The sequence below is a fragment of the Anomalospiza imberbis genome, chromosome 3, assembly GCF_031753505.1.
Source record: "Anomalospiza imberbis isolate Cuckoo-Finch-1a 21T00152 chromosome 3, ASM3175350v1, whole genome shotgun sequence".
NCBI lineage: Eukaryota > Metazoa > Chordata > Aves > Passeriformes > Viduidae > Anomalospiza > Anomalospiza imberbis.
In genome coordinates, this window is record NC_089683.1 from 38,839,526 (window position 1) to 38,860,900 (window position 21,375).

The following is a 21,375-nucleotide window of genomic DNA, read 5'->3' on the forward strand; positions in this document are numbered from 1 at the left end:
GACCAGAAGGAAATAGATTTATTATTTATTTATAGTAGTAGTTAATGTTAAGAGAATGTGTAATTGCAATATATTACCATATAGTTTTAATAATATATTTTGGTACTTTAATTGTAGCAAAATATAAACATGTATCAACAGAAAACTATCAGATTGCAAACCATTTTTTTGCTCTTTTTCAGTAAGATATTCTACTTTTATTGCCCTTTAATTATTTTAATTTAAAGTTTGTGCTGTATAGCAAACAAAGGAATTAAAAAGTTTGGGTTTTTTCCTTCTTTTCAACACTGCAAACTAAATCTGGAAATCTGGAATATGAAAGTGAAGAAAAAAAGCTTTTTTTTTTTTTTTCCATACCCCATCCCCAACAATAAATATTCTGAAGGGCAAAAGCAGTCTTAGATTACAGTATTGGCTTTCCTTTGCTTTATGAAATTTACTTTGGCCTTCTAGTGTAAGTCTGTGCCTTCAATGGGGCTCCACAGATGTATGTATCTGTGAACATAATTTGGACACTCAAGCTGAAGAGTGAACCTGCCACAGGAATTTAATGCTGTGGATTGATGAGCAAGAAGAAAAAAAAAGTCCCTTTCTTACAGCTCTCCCCTTCTGTAGGACTGTCACCAGTAAAAAGTAAAAGCTAGTCAATGTCAGTGAAAGGATATTATACTGAATACAACCAGGAAAAGCCAGCATGCTGAATATAATAGGGGCATTTTTAGTTGGAAATGTTAGATTTTCAGTTTAGGCTTTCAATTCTGTATGGGTCAATAGCAGTAATTAATTCTATTCCATTACATTCTTATATTGGTTTGCTCACCATAATACCTGAGTGCATAACATTTGTGTTGCATGGTGGAATTGTGCTGGTGTGTTTTATTTAAGCTTAGTATTACTGCATGCAGTGAACAATGCATTTTTGCCTCCTTTTTAAACCATATTGCTTTTAAAGGAATGTGCAGACACATTGAACCAAAGTGTAATTTCAATTAGACAATATAGGGTGAAGAAGCAACTTTATACTCAGTAAGGACATAAGGGAGATTTCTAATAGCCCTCAGTTTCTGTGACGGTTCAGAGTTTCAAGCCAGCTTTCAAAAAACTTTGCTTCCCCTTCAGATGAATTTCACCTTCTGTGGGTCTGTGCAGGAAGACACCGTTCTCAGCTATTGTCTTCACACCAGGGCTTAGTTAATCTTCTAGCCAGACTGGTTCCAGGTCATTGAGTGCCTGAGAGAGATAGGGTCTGTGACACTGGCCATGACTGAAGCCAGAGGCAGCTTTAGGCAGTAAGCTGAGGCAATCAGGGGTAAACGCAAGCAAATGGAGTTTGCCCACATTCATTGTCAGCAATACAGACTTTACCCACTTCTTGCTGCTTTGCCTGAAAGACAAAACAAACTGATTTCACCACATTTCAAAGCCCATTTCTCCACAGGTTTTTAGTCTAATTCTACTGGGCAAAAGCCAGAGGCCTCAGTGGAAAACAAATGACGGCTTCCCTAATAAAATTACAAATGAGAAAATTACCCCTCTTTACACCCTGCAGCTCCTTCTTCCTCTTCTGTATCTTCTCTTTTCCTTTCCAATCAACAACAACACCAAAGGCTAGTAACACACTGTGGTTTGCAAAGATTGCTGCAAACTGGCTGCCTCTCCAGCAAAGTAAAGTATGCTGCAGGCATGCCTGGATGGCTGGTACATGCTCCAGAATTTGCCCAGTTCACATCATGGGATAGAAAAGGCTCTACTGTGGCCAAGATAAAGAGGAGACTGATCAGAGATAATACATTTAAATTCATATAAGAGTTTTTACTATTGGGTCCTGACAACATATCAAAAACTTTAACTGCCATGTGGTTTTGAGATTAATTAAAAGCTTTTCATTTACACAGGATCTCAATACCTCAAAATGTTTAATGTTTGCTCTTCATTTAGGGTATTATCAGTTTCCCCATTGCTATATGGTACACAATAATTTCTTTAAATATTACATTTCTTAGTGGCATGCAAGGGCAATTACTTGTCATGAATTAAGATTTGAAATCTGTAGAAAAGGACTGAGTTGCCTATAAATATTTTAAAACATAAAGGCAAAAGTAAAAGAACTAGTAAGTATTATATAAGTAAAGAACAAGTCTGAAGGAATAAGGTATAAAAAATATGTAGGAGAGAAAGAATGGCTGGAATGAAATTGAATTCAGGCTAATTTATAATAATCGCCATACTTTTGATGACTGCAAATTATTAAATGGAAGGACTTGATCACTATTAGAAATCACTAAAAACAGAAGTATGCAATTCCCTTGCTTTGTAATCTTTGTGATCTCATCTATTTTATTATATATAAAAATTATAGAAAATTATGGATTATATATATGTTGTGTTATTGCTACAAATATATATAAGCTCAACACTTAGAGGCTTAAAAAAAACCCATACTCCAAATTCAAGCCACAAATGGCTTCTGTTTTCTCTGAGTATATTTTTCCTTTTGCTCTTAATTTGCATAACCCCAAACTCATATTTTGATTCCCATTACAATATAGTTAGGAGCAGGCAAGCAGGTGTCATTAGAGAATCCAGAGCTTTAGTCCATAAAATGTATGTCTAGCTTTTTAGGAAACTCAGATCCATCTACATGTGTTCAGGACAATACTGGCTTCTCGAGGACCTCAGCTATTGACTCATTGAAACCAAGATTGTTCAGGTACTGCTGTGCAGGCACTGTTAGAAATTGATTGAGAGCTCCGTGAGTCTCTAAGGGTCTTTCATTCAAATATTTGTCCAGCTGGGTGTCATGAGGGAGCTATGTGACCACACATTCTCCTGTGTGCGTGCTCATACTTTCTGGTTCAACCAGCTTGGAAAATAAACACAGAAACAGCTCTTGGAACTGCTGGCCCTTGGATTCTCTGAAGATATTTAGCCCTTGTCTTCATGTACTCCTGGAACCAATGCAAAAACTTTTAGCACTGTTTAAATATTGTGAGAAATTCACATTTCTGAGAAGAGCAAGATACATGTTTATCTTTCTTAGCACCAGTGAGCCTATTCAGATTTGCTGCCCTGCAGTAGTGAAGCATGCTGCTCTCATGGAATGCTAAAAGGTGTTTGATAAGCTGCACATCAGTTAAGCCCATCATTTTAAACTCTCTATATCCACTTTTAATATTATGTCTTTCTGTTATAAAACATTAAATATACTTTATTATTATTTTTGTATCACATGAGAAAAAAAAGTAAAAACAATGAATGAGATACAGAGCAACACACTAAAGGCAAGATAGAAAACACTAGTGATATTATTTAATATTTATACTATTTGATAACAGCTATTTCCTCCACAGGAATGTGGATAAGGAGACCAATGATAACATTCATTGCTCTACAGGAGAAGGCTATTGGTACAGTTTATAAATCATATTGTGCTGTTTGGGGAGCCCTAAAGGTACTATATTGAAAGCCTATAATGCATTAGAAGCCTTTCAGTTTTATGTATTTAGTGTTTCTTCTTGGTCTGCTCTGATGTGGAAAATAGGAGTGTTTTTAGACTGAGATTCTATTGCTAAATGTACAATTTTATTGTTTTATTTGCAATACAGGACAAATGTGTTCAATGAGAGTAAAGTAACAAACAGCCATTCAAACTCTGTGCTCAACAAATATGGTTCTGTCTCGTTAGTCATGGAGGTCACGTTACTTGTTTCCTGTATCTTTGCATGTTTTACCCCAGCAACAGATATGAAAACAAAAGAAAGAGATTTTAAAAAGCGAATAGGTGAATAAGAATGGGGAAAAATAATACAGAAAACTGGAACTAACAAACAAAGTTTGCTTCATACTGAATTTGTGCCATTTTAAGATTCAGTTTTTTAACCCATAGTATTGGTCTCTTCAAAGGAGAGAAATACTTTATCTTCTTGACAGAACAAATTGAGTGGAAAATTACATAAACCCCTCAGCAGATGTTCTTTCCCACATTGCTTGGGAATTTATCCCTGTTATACAGTTTTTCTAAGGCCCATGCCAATCTGAATGGGGACATTAGCAAATTTGAGATATGTTTAGGTGAGCATTATGCAAATATTGTCTTACCATTGCCTTATTATTTTTTGGTGCCAGTCAACTTCACCACGGTATTTTATTTTTCTATCAAGAATATCTCTGTGTAGGTGCTAGACATATCATATCTCCATTGCAAATTCAATAAATGAGAACCTGTTTTTTTTCACTGAAGCAAAAGCCAAAGTCCAGACCTCTATAAATTCAGTTTGCTATAATGAATGGGTCTTGGAGTCAAAGTTGTCAGGCAACAAACAACAGGAAAAAAATAACCCAATTCTAGTTCCTACTGCCTGCAACATATCTATAGCTGCATAGCATACTAATTTCTGCAAATCAGATGGTATCTTCAAAATTATAATGCACACCAGCAAGTTAAGCATCTGTATAACAATAAGATTTGTCATCCATCATTCAGTGAACAGCATAAGGCAACTTACTGTCATCTAGTGCCAAGTGACATCCATCTAAATTGTCTGCCTGTCCATCTGACTCTAAACTTTGCTACAATCTTTAATCCAACCCTTTTTTAAAAATTATTATTCTTATTTTTTGATGTTCTACTACAGAATGCACAAAGTCTGTGAATGAACACAACAGCATGTTATAACTAATGCACAAGGAAAATCTCTTCAATAAATACCCATTATCCCTGTTTATTCTTTAGCAAACATAGTGAATTTCACCAATGAAAGTCCCAGCAGAATAGCAAGAGAGATTTGCAGCCCAAGCTGAGGAAGATACATCTGCAGCTGAGAAGTGCATGAAGAGATGCATAGGAATCTGGGGATAAATCAACAATTCCATGCTCTGGGGTGCATTCACATAGAAATTAAAGACTACCTGCAGAGAAAAATGTCTCTGCTGTTTCTCCTGTATTTCCTTGCTCCTAAAAATACATTGAGAACTGGGACAGTGGAAAAAAGAGACTGAAGAATAGCAACAAGAGATGAATGGTAGTGGAAGTTTTCTCCACTGGGATTAATTAATTAGTCTTCCTTGGCCTAGGAAGAATGGTGTAAAGCAGATTCATTGGATTTGAGAATTGGACAGAGCCTGATGTTTTTAAATAGAAGCAGCAATTTACACAGGAGAATACTCAGGAGAAACGTGAATTCCTTTTGTAACAGATAAATGCTGTTTGTGGTGTTTCCAGTAACAGACCTAAAGGAGATGATTTTGGAAATGAAACATTAATGCAGTGACTGGTGGCTACTCTTGAATGATTCCTGGAACACTATCATGGTGAGGTGAGTTTGCCAACAAAAACTTGATGTAAAACCCAGTAACATCACTACATGAAAAGGATGTTTTCAATAGTATCAGAATGAATCTAGGGAAAAAGAAATAAATTTCTATTTAATTAACTGTAAGTAAGAATAGTTATCATGATATTAAACTGATATTACTAGAGAGAAAAACAGAAGACAAATACTATGTTAAAAGGAATAGCAAAAGCTAATAAATAAATAATTATATACAGAGCTTTCAGAGCTCACCTAGTAGTTATTGTTCTAAGTTTTTCCAGCATAACTGTATGGAACATTACTCTTTCCTAGAGCCTACCTATAGGGAGCTGTGTTACTGCATCTCTGTTTTTTACACAGTGATTGCAAAGTGTTAATTCATCAGTGGTGAATCTAATGCAAGGGTTTTCCATTTTCCCATCCCTCTTCCTCCATCATCAGCCTATGCAGACCACAGGCCCTTCTGCTGCTCTGCTGACCTCAGCCAAGAGGTCCTGGAGAAGCACTTCTGGAGGCTGATGATACAACCCCTGAATAGTCACAGATTTGGTTAAAATGGTTCATGTGAATGTAGTCAAACCATTTTAAGTAGTCATATACTCAAAGGAATTTCTCATAGACTGCTGATCTGGAGGTCCCTCTACCTTAAGACCAAGAGGGTTGAAAATAGTAAGGAGGAAATGGTAAGATTTTGCCACAATTTTCCCTGTCAATAATGCTGAAAAAGCCAAAAATTAATTTCAAAAACTATGGTAGAGTTTTGCTAGCATCTCACATGCAACTTAATCAACAGAATGTAACAAGTTGACAGATAAATTTAGATGATGCAGCTCTCTTTTTATTAGTAGAAGTTAATCAGTAAGTGTTGTATTTATGGCCCTTGTACTGGGAGAAATAAAAACTCCAAATTTTCAAAACCGTCCTAAGTTCAAAAGTTACCCAGGCTCAGATATGTAAAAGGATTTATGATACTTCTTCACTTCCTGGAATAGTGAAAAAAAAATCTAGGTAACTTGGTTGCTAAATCCTTTCCTATTTGCACACTTAAGCTGGATCCACAAAAGCACTTGTGTTGAGTACTGCTCCTTTCGCTTTCCTAATACAGCTGTTTGTCTTCCTCACTTCCAGCTGAAGAGCCAATTGAGTTTGATACTAGGGTCAGCATAAAACATATGGAAAGGCTTAGCCTCTTGGGAGACAATGGAGAGCATGCCAAGAGATGTCTGCAATAATGGATAGGAGACGCCAAAGTATCAGCATGTCATACATCCTGGTATGCTAAGGCTGCAGAAGGTAGCACAATTGTTTAATGAGCTTTCATGATTCTAAGATATTTCTGTAAACTTCCCTGTTAAATACTGTTAAATACAAGTAGATATTATCATAGATGATTTCCTAATCCTTAGACCTTTGATCTAGCCTAGACAGTAGACTATAGGGCTACTCATGTAGCCTTTGTCTGGCCCACCAAGAAAATTCAATGAAATGGATGGCTTCTCCCACAGTAATTTAAAGGGTTTATTGTTTTATTATTCAAGAACAAAAGATACCCCTTTTGCAGTCTAAGTATGGAAGTGGATTTCAACACTAAAATAATTTTATGGACTTAACTCAGAGCATTTTACTTGACACCCAGCATTGCTTGACACCCAGAACCAAAGGTCTCTAAGGAGAATTTATGTTTTTATCCTATATTATTGTTTTTTTAAGTATGGACATGGAAAGAACAAGATAAAGTCCAAGAATGCTATGACAAAAAGTAATGTTGGACTTTGGCCTAACAAAAAAAAATAAAATATCTGAGCCCATCCTGCATTAAATGAAATGTGTAAAGGTAAATTTTGACTAATCATTCAGTTCCTGAAGTAAAAGTAATAAAAATAATAATTACCTGTATTCTATATATTGGATACTCAGATGGTACAACTGAGCTCTGTGTCTTCTAAAGAGATGCCAATTTTCATGACCCTTCCTTCCTTCCTTCCTTCCTTCCTTCCTTCCTTCCTTCCTTCCTTCCTTCCTTCCTTCCTTCCTTCCTTCCTTCCTTCCTTCCTTCCTTCCTTCCTTCCTTCCTTCCTTCCTTCCTTCCTTCCTTCCTTCCTTCCTTCCTTCCTTCCTTCCTTCCTTCCTTCCTTCCTTCCTTCCTTCCTTCCTTCCTTCCTTCCTTCCTTCCTTCCTTCCTTCCTTCCTTCCTTCCTTCCTTCCTTCCTTCCTTCCTTCCTTCCTTCCTTCCTTCCTTCCTTCCTTCCTTCCTTCCTTCCTTCCTTCCTTCCTTCCTTCCTTCCTTCCTTCCTTCCTTCCTTCCTTCCTTCCTTCCTTCCTTCCTTCCTTCCTTCCTTCCTTCCTTCCTTCCTTTCCTTCCTTCCTTCCTTTCCTTCCTTCCTTCCTTTCCTTCCTTCCTTTCCTTCCTTCCTTTCCTTCCTTCCTTTCCTTCCTTCCTTTCCTTCCTTCCTTTCCTTCCTTCCTTTCCTTCCTTCCTTTCCTTCCTTCCTTCCTTCCTTCCTTCCTTCCTTCCTTCCTTCCTTCCTTCCTTCCTTCCTTCCTTCCTTCCTTCCTTCCTTCCTTCCTTCCTTCCTTCCTTCCTTCCTTCCTTCCTTCCTTCCTTCCTTCCTTCCTTCCTTCCTTCCTTCCTTCCTTCCTTCCTTCCTTCCTTCCTTCCTTCCTTCCTTCCTTCCTTCCTTCCTTCCTTCCTTCCTTCCTTCCTTCCTTCCTTCCTTCCTTCCTTTCCTTCCTTCCTTCCTTTCCTTCCTTCCTTTCCTTCCTTCCTTTCCTTCCTTCCTTTCCTTCCTTCCTTTCCTTCCTTCCTTTCCTTCCTTCCTTTCCTTCCTTCCTTTCCTTCCTTTCCTTCCTCTCCTTCCTTCCTCTCCTTCCTTCCTCTCCTTCCTTCCTCTCCTTCCTTCCTCTCCTTCCTCTCCTTCCTCTCCTTCCTCTCCTTCCTCTCCTTCCTTCCTTCTCTTATTTTTTATTAAAATATATCTTATTCTAGCCACAGGGACCATTGACTGTAATGTGAAAATGCTCATAGTGGATGAGGTTTTCAGTCATATGTCCCCTTTAAAATACATTTAGATCTCTTAGAAATCTAAACCTGGCAAGGACAAAATTCTTTCAAAATGAGCTCCAGGTCATATAGGTGTGGTTTTAAAATTTTATATTCTACTCAGTGTATGTTCTCTATCTGTTCTGTAATATACAAATTTTTGGCCTGCTTTAATATTCAGCATCCTTGAGTTTACAAAATTATATGCAAACAATATTAATAGCATATTTTCTCTTCATATTTCTAATCAGCCTGTCATTAAATCAGTTTTAAATAACTCCCAGTTCGGTAAAATAAGACATTTCTGTTTTGGATATTTATTATAAAATACTTGTGGCATGCAGCATTGAAAATGAGTTTTGGTATATCAAAAGAAACAAAAATTCTATCCCCTATAATGTGAGACAAATTAATTTTTCAATAAACTTTAATATGGGTTGATAGAGATAGGAACTCAAAATCAGTAGTATGCTGATATGCTGCAATTGATGCATATCCATAAATAACTTTAGTTTTACCTACTACAAATACTACTTGAACATTCTAGTTTATCTGCTTCTTTACAGAAGCATCTTTAAATCATCCCTTGACAGCTAATTGTTTGAACTCCCTCTAGACCTCTCTGTAATAAAAAGCAGTTACATCCTGTGGGACATTTGTTTTATCAGCAGCCCTTTAGCTAACACTCAGGATGAAATCCTCCACTGACTCTCTGTTGCAATCATAAGACTTTTTCCAGGCACTGATAGAGGAATAGAAACCTTTCTGCTCAGCACACTGCCTCATTGTCTAGCAGCCCTACAGCAAGTACAGATCTGGAGCTCATGCTCAGGCCAGTAACAGCCACTTAGTTTAATCCCTCACCAGATAACCACACCTCTACGTACCACAGTCCTCTGCACCCATTCAGCTGTGGGAGTGGGTAGTCCGAAGTTGTGAACCTGTACTCACCATTAGCACCTTTGTTGGTCTTCAGCAAAGTATTTAACCTTCCTGTCTTGGAAAGTTGCCTTCGGGAGACATTTTTTTAGCAGCTGACCAGCTCATTGTAGAAAGAGATACCTTTATTTGTCAATTTTATGTCTATTTATTTTGATAGTTGAGCTGCTGGAAGGATAACTGCAACTCAGTTGCTGTATTCTGCACAGTAACATCTTTGACCACTATTGCTAGATTCAAAAATTTGCATTACAAAACTGTGGCTGCAACCCTTTTGGGGTGATGGTCAGAAGTAGGATATGCTGAAAAGATATTGGTGGTGAATGTCTGAGATAACCAACCTATGTATTGGATGGCACTGTATATTAGCTCTTTCAGGACACAGTTCATGATATCCTGAAGTAGGTGTCTGAAACAGAAAAGATAAATTACACCTCTGTTGAGTCTGCAGGGAGTCCAGGCTGATTAGTTTAAATGTTGATGTCTCTATTTCAGCTTCATAGAGATAGCAGAGAGGAGTCACACAAAAGGAATGCCTGTACAGGAGTAGTTATGCCATCTCTATTGTAATCCAAACATGCAGAATTGTCCTCTGTTTATGCAGTTTTATCTACATCATGGATGTTAGCACAGCCATTTCAACTGGAAACTGCATTTTTATACTCCATTTGTTATAACTACCCTGATAAGCATTCAGTGATTTTTGGCCTGGTTTCCTTGTGAGATGTAATCAAAATGGATATTTTTAAAATAAAAAGCAACACTGTTTTTGCAGTTTCAAAAATAGCATATTCCTAGGGTCTGGTGGAAAAAAAAAGATATTAGACTGCTGAAAAAAGAACATGTTTCTTAGGTTTATAAAGTTGCCAAGAAGAGACAAAAAATAAAAGAAAAAGAAGAAAAAGAAAAGGAAAATAGAAAAGAAAGGGGAAAGGGGGGGCAAGGAAGGCAAAAGAAGGCAAAGGCAAGGGAGGGAAAGGGAAGGGGAAAGGGGAAAGGGGAAAGGGGAAAGGGGAAAGGGGAAAGGGGAAAGGGGAAAGGGGAAAGGGGAAAGGGGAAAGGGGAAAGGGAAGGGAAGGGAAGGGAAGGGAAGGGAAGGGAAGGGAAGGGAAGGGAAGGGAAGGGAAGGGAAGGGAAGGGAAGGGAAGGGAAGGGAAGGGAAGAAAAAGGGAAAGGAAAGGGAAAGGAAAGGGAAAGGGAAAGGGAAAGGGAAAGGGAAAGGGAAAGGGAAAGGGAAAGGGAAAGGGAAAGGGAAAGGAAAGGAATCTGCCTTTCCTTTTTCTGCAGAAAAATAAATCAGTGAATAGCCATTTACCAGCTATGTTATTCTAGGATATAGTTAGTTGATGTGAAAGCACTCATATTATATACTTTGGTTGTTATTAACTCTATTTCCACCATTTTATAATGTTTTTTATCTCCTATCTACAGGAGATGAACCCAAGGTAAAGATATGACATTTCATTCATATTTCATTGAGTGAGTAAATTTTTTTCTACACTTTGGGAGCATGCAGAGTTAGAAAAGCAGCTTCAGATTTGCCTAATCCTGAATGTTTGAAAATCAGCTACTGAGGCCTGGCTTTCATGCCAGGCTAGAAAACCAGGTGGAATAATTTCCTATGAAATATATACCATTTCAGTTTTGCTAGCAGTGTCATGGGAACTGCTGTATAAAATCTCATCAGTTGTTCCTCTGATCTAAGAACAGCCCTAACTGTGAGTAACACCAATTTCTTCAAAGCAAAGTTCAAAAAACTCTGTAGTGAGGCCCTATTTAATTATCTGCCTGATGAATGGTCCCTTTTTTCCTCTTCTTTAAGATTTTTGTTTATGCCTGAAGCCCAAAATATTTCAATGTTTTCCAAAAGAGTTGCTTGAGCTGTGTTTTAACAGTCTTCACTGTAGATCTATATGGGTTTTTTGTCCATACACACATCTAAATTGTTTTAGGGATTCAACCATAACAATGAGTTCCATAGAATTCTTTTAATCCAAAATAAACATTTTACCCCATTCCAGCTTTTCTTTCTTACCATCTCACTAATTGCCATTTGTTCTTTTATTCTGAGGAAAAGGAGGTAGAATTTGAGAAAATATCTATTAGTATGTCATAAAACAACATCAAAATCTTCTTTTTTCCAATGCTATTTATACTGCATAATAGTGCATAATTTGCTCCTCTTACAGTCTTTATACACTCTCAATTTTATCAGACCCAAAAGAGAACTCCCAAGAAATGTTATCAGTTTGGAAGAGATTTACACTCATTTCATGGAATCTGAAGGAATAAATGAGTTATTTTTTCCCCCCACATTCTGAATATTTTTGGTAAGAAATACATAGAAATTTGAAGTGAAAAGAAAGTTAATACAGGACAGATAATACTACTGTAGTTAGCTCTATCCTTTCTGCCCTAAATGTCAGATTCTGATCTTTTTTGAAAGAGGTGATGGGGAGAATGGAACTCTTGTTTTATTCAGGAAGTCTGCAGAGAACACTCTTTTAGGAGAAACAATAGCAGGGGATGGCTCCTGTGCCATTCTAGATAAAATTACAAGGTTGTCAGCATACTCTCCTTTCCCCTTACACACACAGCTGTGAGGAGGAACTAGGAATCCTTCAGCTCAGTTCAGAGCTTAACCTGTTTGATCACACCCATACACACACAAAGAATATAATGAGTTGGAAGGAACCCACTTGTCCAGCTCTTAAGGGGATGGCCTGATCAGGGATAGAATCCACAACCTTGGTGATATAAACACTGAGCTTAGCTCAGGGTCAGGTCTAGAACTATGTGTCTGGATGGCTTGTCGAAAAACTGTCTAGAGGGTGGAAGGTATAGTTTGAACATTTCAAGAGCCAGAAAGTTTGCATGTAGGCAAAATGCAGTCAAATTGCACATACTAAACTGCGCTAGAAAACAGTTGTGTCATGTTTGGTGAGGGATGTTAACCTTGGAAAGTATCCCTATGGTCTTTCACAAAGAGATGTGCTCACACTGCTGCACTGAGAGTCAGCACCATGCCCCTCACTGTGGCTGCAGTGCTTGTGCTTGAGCTCAGGGAGTGCTATGAAGTACAAGGCTTATCACGACTGTGATTGTATTATTTTTGGACCCTGAGCACAAGCAAACTGCACTTGTAAAGTGTGTTATTTCAATATATTCAGCTTTCTTAAAAAATGTTTAAAGCTAATTCAAGAGAAAACAGTGTTTTCTCTAGATCTTTGTGACAGTGAACTGTGGGAATTATTGAATTACAATCCTCAGGGGCCTAGTATAATTTCTAGTGCCTACAGCCTTAAACTTGTGATAAAAAGGTTGCACTTTACTGAAGAGGCTACAGTCTTCAAACGAGTGCATTGCTAAAGAGAGCACAGTGACTTCAGCTGTACTTTCCATAAGCCCTTACACAAATAGGTCATTAATTAGAAATTAAACATTTTGAAGCAGTTGGAAGTAGAATAGGAGACTACTTAATGTAATGAAATAACCAAATTTAGATTTTCACATGACAATTGTTTTTAATTTTGTTTAATCCTTTCAGAAACTTTGGCTTTACAGAACTTACAACTTCCATCAAGAAACCTTCTCAAAGAAAATTTTTAGTCAAAATTTTTCTGGTTATATTTTATTCTATAGGGTCTGTATATTTTGTTTTGCTTTAGGCTTCACTACAATGATTCAACTTTCATAAAACTCTTCTGAGGAGAGGAATTTAATTAAAAAAAAATTCCAACTGCCTCAAAACCCAGGACTATGAAAAAAGTGATAATCCTAGCAATGAATATTACTCTGTCAGTGTGCTTTTCTAAGTACATAAAGCAGATCCCTGACAGTACAGCTGTGTACTGCAGTCAGGGCAAACCAAGGGCTGATACAGCTGTGATGGCAGAAATCTCCAATGCTCCTAGGGCACCTATGCTTACACCAGCAGCACAGCCTGTGGATGCTTTTTAATACTTGTAAAGGGCTTATTTGGCTGATACAGATGCATCCACACAGAAGCTCTTTGCCAGTGTATAACTGAGGTAAAATTTTGTTACTGTGAACATAAGCTCAGATTGTTTAAACCCCATCCAAATGAAAAAAAATATTTGGGAGAAAGGACTCTGCTACTAAATCACTGAGGTGCTTGATAGTGGTGATCATAGAGCCTTGCAGGACTCAGGATTATCTGTACAAAAGACTGGGATCCAGAGAGAGCAAAGGAAAAGGAGCATCATCTCCACTGAGGCAAGCACAGGCTGTGTGTCCTAAAGAGGTGGAGCTGAAGCGGTGAGTAAAACCTGATAAACTCTTCTTTGGTAGATGGTTTGTGACCTCATTGTGATTTCAGTAGCTGGTTTGTGCAAAATGGAGCTAGCAGCTTGAAACTTAGCCCTGCAGGGAAACCCAAGTTGCTTGGGTTTCAATGTTTGCTGGGTCACAGTGCTTTCCCATTGTGTCATGGGTTATCTAGTTCAGAAGAACTAAAAAAAAAAGTATTCTATCTTGAGTTACCCTCGCTCTGAATGGTCCTACTTTGCAGCAGAGCCAGTGAGGTAGAGGATGAATCACAGTGAGGCACAGGCTTACGAGATAATTTGAGAAAAAATTTCTAGCTCCAGTAACTAGTCCAGTGAATATTTCTGGGGACTTCAGACAATTCAAGTCAGCGGCAAGAGAGTTTTGCTATTGCACTTACTACCGCGTACACTATGCATTTATCACGTATGTAAAGCAACCTGAAGCCAGTTAGAAATTTTTTCTGATAATTTTCCTTCTGGGGCTATGGGAGCCATAGTATCCCATCCTCTGTTAAGGGAAGCAGCTGTAAAGGTGTTTCCACATCTCTTCCCCTCAGGAAGTGGAGCTTCATCTTGAGCTGACTGACAACAAATGTCTTAAACCTACCCTATTTCTCCACCATATATTTTGTGGGTGTATGCTGTGTCATCCAGACGTGGAGCTACTCATATTTCAAAAAGATGCTGGAAGGCACACACCTTTCACAAGGCTTGATGAGAAATAATAACAGCAGAATTGTTGCCACTGCATGTAGCTGCTATATCTGTGAAACAGCTGGACCTTCTGGCATCCTGACTCCTGTTTTCTGGACAGACAGACAGGGTACCGGAAGGTAGGGGGAACTTGTAGGGAAGCCAGACTAAACAGCAGCAACTAAGCTGTAGGCCCAATGTCTTTCAGTAGCACAGAATGAGCAAAGTGAAGTTCTGTTGTGGGGGTGGATGGTGACTTCTGTGAATGTTACAGGCATCAAAAAGTATTTATCAAGAATATATTTTCTCATGCAGAAATTAAAAAAGTATACCTTGATTTCTAACCTTCCTGATTTTGACTCATTTGATAGTTGTCGGATGCAAACTTCCTTGTTTTCTTTTACCAGGACTGATAAGGGGGTGAACTACTAATTTGTTTTTTCTCACTGCCAATGTTTTACTCAGGAGCAGTATAAACACTTAAGTGAGAATGTCATGACTGAAGGAGAATTAAGCATACTAATCTGCTCTCCATGCCAGCCATTAATATACTATACATCCTCTCTCCACTTCACTTTCATATTCATTACTTCTTTAATGAAAAAAAAAGAAGATATTTTAATGGTCAAAAAATTCTAAATGATTAATGGTACATCAGTTAATGACATTTTAAAAGTATTTCAGGCTGGAAATGTGACACTACAATCATTAAAAATCAGATTCAATTTCCAAAGGTCCTAATCTTAGACTTTATACTGCTGGCAGAAACATAAAATGATATCCCGTAAGCACGAGTGCTTCTGTATGATGGAAAAGCTCAGGAGTTTTGTGACTGCTGCCAGAAAATAATGTGTTCTCGGAAATTCTGGAAGTTGAGCAGGAAGATAACTGATGAGGATATGACAAGGCAAATGAACAAATTGTTCGGTATAGAGGAATGCTTAATACAGAGAGATCTTTTTCTCTGAGACATTGTTTGGGGTCCAAGAGTAGCATAATGGCTCCAAATGGATAAAAACAACAGTAAATCCCATTCTCATGCATTATGCATAAGCTCTCGCTATTGGAGTTTGCACCACCATCTGGTGTTTAATTATTCCCGCTTTACACCACACGGTGGTGTGAATCTAATGAAATGAATATGTACATTATAATAATTTGGTGCATAGATTCTGGTTTGCTAATTATTAGGTGCCAGGCATCCTTTTTTAAAACTGAAAGTTTAAATTCATTCTAAAAAATAACTGTTTCTATGGGCTTTCATTGGCAAATGCAATGACAATTACTTGTTCCATTCTCTAAAGAACCATTATTTCTATATGGCTGGTTGAGTTTCTCTAACATCTGTACAACATAAATTAATTATACAGTAGTGTCAGAATTCGCATTATCATACACTGTTAGTATTGTTAGAAAGGACCTTGTCTGTTTGTAGTTTTAAAAATAAATTTTTATATATAACTACATATTTTGGTATTGAAGGCTTCTCTTCCTGTCTCACTTGCGACACAATGGCTGTCACTATCTACACAAAGTTTTGCTATGTATCCAGGTTATTTTTTCCACATTATCACCTGTAGACCATTAGATTTCAATCTGTCATCAGTGTATCTGAAAACAATATCCTGTGTCATTAGTTAGGATGGTAGTTTCTACCTGGCAATAAGCCCTGTTGTGAAGAGTGAGACTCCTCAGCAAGTGCAGTGTTCCCACTGCTCCCAGAAAGGATGCTGAAAAATAGCGTGGGCTGGGTCCCCCATTAACAAATAATTATGTCGACATATTTTTCTGTTAACAAATGTTTTCATAAAATGAGATACAATATGAAGAGGGTCAGCAGGATTTTCTGCAAGAATCACTAAGAAAACTTAGAAGGCTTCAGCAGTATGTTCAATGGTGTCACTTCCTGCCGATGGTTATCTGGTACAATAATGCTGTTAAGGAGCATTCAGATAACCAATGCATCCAGCAGTGCTACATCTTACAAATTTAATTTCCTCTACTATGTTTTGATATACTTTTTAGTTCAGTGATTTGGGAACTTACGAGCAAATTCACAAGGTTAGTTATGATTTATAGCACTAGAAACATGAATGAAAGCTGCAAGAGTTCATATTTGCAGAGATAGTTGAGAAAATAAAACAAAGTAGAGTGGGAAGAGACACTGAGAGCCTGGAAAAAAAGTATTTTGATGTGGTGGTTTAGTGGTTTTTTCACCTATTAAAATTTTCCAATTATTTTACCTATGTTTTTCATTGATCTGTATTTCAATAATATGAAAAAAATAAAGATAAAAAGAAAAATTAGAAACCATACTGCTCAGATAATTTTCAATGAAGACTAAAACCTGAGTTTCATATTATCTTGACAATGCAAATTACCCCATCGTTCTTTCCTCCTTTTCATGAAAACTTTGATAATACATATTAACTTGCAATCAGTGCTTGTTAGAAAATGAAGAAAATATCACAGTTCAAAAGAGCATTATTCACTCTTCTGCAAGAAATAAAAAAGCCTTGCTAAACTTTTCATCCATTATTATGTGTGTTTTAATCAACAGTCTTTTGAAATTAATATGTACATTTAAATGGCATGGAGAAAACTATAGTTTATAGCAGACATTGCAGAAAGTGTATGAATTATAATAGCAAAACCATTCCATTGGAATGAATGTACTTATCCATAACATTAAAGGAATTCTTTCACTCTACTAACTTTCAAATTTTCATAAATACAATTAAAGTAGAACTTCTAAATTAAGTAATATCACCAAATCTGAATGCTTACAAAATATATTACTTGCAGTATCAGCAACTAAGCAAGTACTCTGTCATTTTCATTTTGTTTTAAAAAAAGAAAAAAAATTCATTATATTTACCATTTTTCAAATATCCATATTTGAATATTATAAAAGCTAAAAAAAATCAGATATAGGACATTTCTCTATAGTGCCAGTGGGTATAAAAAGTGATGTTCATTAAAATAATTCATACAATATTTTCTGATACTGGCTTTCATTTTTTTTATGTGTGTGTAAAATGGTGATAGGAAGAAATTGAATGGAATAATGATTGTCTTGGAAACAAGTCTCACTTTTTTTTTTTAAGAGAGAACTAAAAAAGAAGCCATCAAAAAGTCAGACAACATCCAGCAGTTTCTTCTGACACAGAGTATGTTGTTTCCCAACTTCTTCTGTCTCCAGGAACTATTCTGTATCCAATGGTCCTGGAGAAAGTGAGAATGTTGTGACATCTGTATCAGCTCAGTGGGCTACCTGGGAACCTCAAAAATTTCAGGTCATGTTTCTAGTTCTTGAAGAAATTATGGAAAGGAGTTCATGGGGTTAAACTTAGTATTATCTCATTAGCATTATCTCATCAGCATTCAGTACCACTGCTGTGCCATAAAGGAGAAAAAATAACAGAGAAACATGAGAAGAGGAATAGATAAAAGGCAAGCACTGAGAGGAAAAACATGTTGTTTCTTAATTGAGCTGAAGGAGGGGAAAATGTTGCTTGCAGCTCTGTTTTGATGACAAACCTTCTTGTGCCCACGACTATGTAGGTTAAAAATATAGTGCTGTCTCTAATATAATAAACAGTCAAATTGCAATTCTATGTGGTAAATCAATGGTGAAAATTCAGGAAGAAAACAAGAGGAGGAAATGAGGAAAAATATAATTCAGCAATGTGAATATTCGTAGGAAGTACAAGGTTAATTTATCTGACTGAAAACATCATCGTAACCCTTTTGAAGTCCCTGCATATTTACATCAGCTGAGATTTTCTCCCTTCTTTCTCCCAATGTCTCAGTCTCTTTCTCCCCACCGTATCCCAAAGTGTCTCTGATGGTGTTTGTAGTTCCATACTGTATTTTATATTGTACACAAATTAGCAAGGGGGGAAGAGCCCACAAACTTGTAAGGTTATTAGATTTGATGTTAAGTCATTGTCTCATACCTGACTTTTTTTCCTGAGCCATCTAAAGTGAACATATTATTGATGTTACAATTTTCTTTTTTTTTCTTCCTCTTGACTCTTCAGACAACAACATCACTACCTATTATCTGGGCTGGACTAGAATTAAACTCACCAAAGTGAATTCTGAAATGGAATTTTCAATGTATTCTATTTGCAGACTCAGAATAAACACAGCAAGAACAGCCAATATAATGGCATTTTGGCACTTTGGCTCACAGGTGGCAGAAGAAGGTACAGAAACTGAAAAAATAAACAAAACCACTCCCTACAAACAAACCAGTAAAGAAAATATCCTTGAACTTGGGATAAAGGTTGGGCTTGGGGCAGAGGCTTGATACTGTTCTTATTGTAACTAATCCTAATGCAATGTTTTCTAATTATAGAATAAACATTCCCTCTCGGATGGATCTGCCTGTCAGCCCACTCTATGGCAGAAATCGCCATATGGGCTGCTCTGCAGACGGCTGGGCAGTGGCATGTGTACAGCTGTGCAGGACGAGCACCCAGGTGTTTCATCCTGCCTGTGATAGGCAGCCAGCAGGCAGTTCTGCAAGGGTGGGGAGGAAACTCAGTCAGGGTGAAAGAAACCAGCAAGATGGGATTTGACAGGAAATAGCAATAATAATAAATAACATTAATGGATAAAAATAAAGTGCTCATTTTTAAAAAATTTCTTTCCAGGTCAGAGCAGGTTTTCTATAAGGAACAAAGTCTGATCTTGTTTAAGGTTTGCTGAGACTTTAAACAAGAAATATGAATATAACACAAGTGTAGGCATCCATGAGGTTGCTCAAAATCATGTTAAAAATAGCAAAAAGGATGGAGCTGCTTTACTTCCACATAAACTGAATGAGCATACCTGAAACAGACAGATAGCATTAATTTCTATCCCCAGATTTTCTCAACTCCCATTCCTGGCTCCTCTGCTACCTGATTCCATTGGCTCAGCTAATACAGGTTTTCAGTCCTATGCTAAATATACTACTTAGACCATAGGGAATGCAAAGTTAACTCATTGACTGCATCCAAGTCTCTTTTGACTTGGGTTGGTGAAGCTACTATAGAAATCTGAGCTTCTTTCTGTCACAGCTGAATCTGGAAAGGATACATTTTATGCTACTGTCAGCTGAATCCTGCACACAGCTGCATCCAGATTCAAATGTAACCATATACACAAATAACAGTGCTATGAAGCTGAGAGCACAAAGGAAATACAGATTGAAAAAGCTGTTACAAAGTGCCAGAGAGTGTTTTGTGTTGTACAAAAATACTTATTACTAAGTATTTGTACTGGTTACAAAGCTTTAGAAATGCTTTAAAGGATGCTTTTAACCAATGCATGAATATGATGAGGAGCACCTGTAAATATTTTTGATAATCAGTCAGTATATGTAGGCTGTTATTTTGCTTTAGGCTGAAAAATTTGGAAGAATACTTTGAGAAAAATACATTTTAAAAACACAGCAAAAACTAGCATTATATGTAATATATATGCAGTTTTCTTAAATGTAAAATAAAACATTAATGAAAACCAATGTTAACTGGTTTTACTTTTAAATGTTGTTTTACACTCTATACACTATTGACCTTGTTATACACTGGGGGGAAAAAAAAACCAGAAAATTAGGGATGTCAGCCTAAGCATCTTTGAACTTATAACAAGTGTGGACTCTCTACTTCCTACAATAGTCATCCTAAACTTGACAAAATTTTGAGTCATTTAGCACAATGGCCAGTGTGTCAGGAGTCTGTACCAGTGGAAGTCTGGACTGAGGAATGAAGTAGAAGTGAATTAAACACACTTGAGTTTTGGTCATTAGATTTTAACAAGTCAGAAAACATCCATCCTCTTAATCTTGACAATAATTGAGTGTTAGAGAATGTTAAATGTAGGATTTATCTATGAGTGATCAAAGAAAAATTAAACTTCTTGGAATTCTCCTCCCCTTCCATGGAGACTTAGAAATGAGAAAAGTTGCCTTCTGGATATGCCTCTTGCTCATCAATAATTACAAAAGGAGACCTGACAGATTTCTTAGACCAGGCTAGCTCTTACATAGCTGCACTAAAATGGATGAATCCCATCTGTGGGGTGAGATTTTTGAAAGTGCTTACATGACTTCTGTGTTTACTTTTCACAGGCTCCCCAGAAATCTTTGTTTCTCAATTACTTGCATTTGGAGTTTATTTGAATGCCAGTAAAATGAATAGATAAGCACCTGACCAAAATGAAAGTACGCTGAATATGTCCTTAAATTCTTAGTTAATTTTTTTAAGCATAACTTACAATTTTTTGCCTGTTTCTTTATTAGCTCATAATTGGGAAAGCAGTGCAGAAAATGTATGCATCCACATGGGGATACTGATATTGAAAATATATTAGAAGAAGGAACATAGTAGAACTTTCAGTAAAAACTGCTCAGGGAAATAGAAAGTAACCCCAATGATTTTGCATTGCCACACAGACAAAAAAATTTCCTCTGTAACTAGGGATCAGTGATTGTTTTATGGCCTGAGTCATTAAAGTAGTTCTTGTATGTACACTAGCTAAAGAAAATTGCAAGCTGAACTCAGTCATACCTGTAATCTCTATTTGATTATTAAATATATTTTGCCTAAAAATAGGATGCAATATTGTGTTCAATTATTTATATTCCTGAGACAAGGGGTTGCTCTCTAGATGAAACATTGATGCACACTACAAGGATTTCATTCCTGTGTGGTTAAGCACACCTTTCTCCACAGCACTACTGGGTTTCACAGCCCTCCACCTCATGACTTAGTGCAGGACCCAATGTTAAAGCCCTTGAATACCTAAATTCCCATTAGTAAAGTTCTCCGAGCCATTTAATCTTGTTGTGCAAAATAGTTTAATTCTTTTAGCATTAAAGAGTGAGGTGCCAAGATCCTGCTTAAATCTCAGCTTGATTAATAAAACAAGTATTTCCAGAACAGTTTTACCTGGATAGATCCACAGTGTAGCCAGACTGTAAGAAAGGCAAAGCTGCTGTAACGTCGAAGTGGCAATTCAGTGGTTGGTGAGATGTAAGGAGCTACATTTTGAATTTTCTTCTGACTGAATCCAAGCTGCCTGGGGATACCACTGATAAGGTATTCCAGGA

The 21,375-nt window shown here is 37.0% G+C and overlaps 1 long non-coding RNA gene across 1 annotated transcript; it reads right to left on the reverse strand.

The window, feature by feature from the left end:
• Window positions 1-2,458: 2,458 nt before the first annotated feature.
• LOC137469883 (uncharacterized) lies at window positions 2,459-7,395 on the reverse strand. The gene is made up of 2 exons (XR_010996748.1): window positions 7,204-7,395; window positions 2,459-2,948 (listed from the first exon to the last, which is right to left on the reverse strand). It is a non-coding gene; the product is annotated as an uncharacterized lncRNA (long non-coding RNA).
• Between the last annotated feature and the right edge of the window lie 13,980 nt (window positions 7,396-21,375).